General features: G+C 40.6%; 1 pseudogene; it reads right to left on the bottom strand.

The window, feature by feature from the left end:
• Positions 1-403: 403 nt before the first annotated feature.
• LOC101533404 (NADH dehydrogenase [ubiquinone] 1 beta subcomplex subunit 6-like) lies at positions 404-779 on the bottom strand (annotated as a pseudogene).
• Positions 780-1559: the final 780 nt, after the last annotated feature.

The raw sequence follows: 1559 nt of genomic DNA, 5'->3' as shown, positions 1-1559 counted from the left end.
ATGGGCCCGGAGTCTGAAGTTAGTGTACAGCCTTCTTCCTCCACATTCTGGCCGGGAACTCTGAGGGGTTGAGAAGTATACATCAGGGCTTCTCAAGCTAACACTGGTGAAATTTTTTTTTAAATTTGATTTCATTGTGGACCAGCATTTCTGTTCAATATAGTATGAATAAATGATAAGAGATATGAAATTCAAAAAAGATATGAGCAATATAGCGTTCTGTCTAAAGAGTGTACAGATTTTATAGATTCTCCGTTTCTGTATTTATTTGGCATGATTTGATCACCTAAATTCCCCCTCCCCTGGAAATAAATTTTATTGAAGTTTCTAAAATATATTCAGTAAACCTGGTGATTGAGGAACATACTTGGGCTCATATACCTTTGAAATTTTAAATTAATCTTCAATGATGTTGATCAGGAAACTCTTTCATTGGTGGAAATCCTTCTCCAGTCTCCAGAATTGTATCACCTGGGAGTATTCTGGGCTTCTTTGAACCATAGTATATGGTTTTGTATTCACATGATATTGGAGATAATAATGAATAATCCATGCAGGTATCAGCGTATGAGTGAAAGCAAAGATGCTTTGCTGGTATGCTTTATAGACCAAGTTCCTCCAAGGGACCCTGTTATGTAAAAACTTATTCCAGAATCTGTTCAAGGGCTGTGTCCTCCGTGGAGGTGGCACCGGCTCAACTCCTGGTCCTTCAGCCATGGTTGCCTCAGCTCTAGCAGCTGCTGCAGCCACATTTCCTCATCTGGTATGTACTCTGACATGTCACCATGGGAACGAGACAGCAGGGCATGGCACAACCCAAACCTGGCTCATGTCAAGGGTGTGCATTCCTGTTCCGTAAAGTTACGTTGTAAGGACCTGATCACATAATTTTAAGACTTGCCTTTTTTGCCATACTGGAGTACCAGTCACCCAAGTTCAAGCCTGCCTTTCCAGGACATTGTGAATATGTGATTTGATAACATTGTAGCTTAATAGCTTAAATATTTAGATACATAGCATGTGGGCCTTCCTCTGTATTCTCGGTGGTTTTACTCTACTGGTTTGCAGGTACCTGTGGCTATGCAGCCCTGTGTCTCCTGAGCAGATGGCATATGACTCTAGCACTGTCTTCCCTCCTTTACCTCTGGAGGTGTTATAAACCCATGAAGTCCACGTTATAGACTGATGCCAAAAGATGAAACACTAGCCCCTAGAGCTTCTCTTTCCTTTTGTTTCCTCTGCTATGGGGACAAAAGTGCATCTTCATGTTCTCAGTGTCTAGGTTGCTTCATAACTTTTTACCCCATGTCACCAACATTTTTTGTTCACTTACCCTGTAACCATACCCTGTAACCATTCCCTGTATGAAACCCCAATTATTTGAAATAGCTTGTGATTGTCTTTGTTGTTGTTGTTGTTTGTTTTAATTTTGTTTTTCCTGCCTGGACCCTGACTTATGCACCTTATGAATTAACCAGGGAAAAGACATGTCAACCAGAATCTGAGCAGTATCTTAAATGGGCATTAATTATTAGAGAAATAGAAGGTAGAAGAATAGC

This window comes from Ochotona princeps, chromosome 16 (assembly GCF_030435755.1).
Source record: "Ochotona princeps isolate mOchPri1 chromosome 16, mOchPri1.hap1, whole genome shotgun sequence".
Taxonomy (NCBI): domain Eukaryota; kingdom Metazoa; phylum Chordata; class Mammalia; order Lagomorpha; family Ochotonidae; genus Ochotona; species Ochotona princeps.
This window is presented reverse-complemented; position numbering and strand designations above follow the sequence as displayed.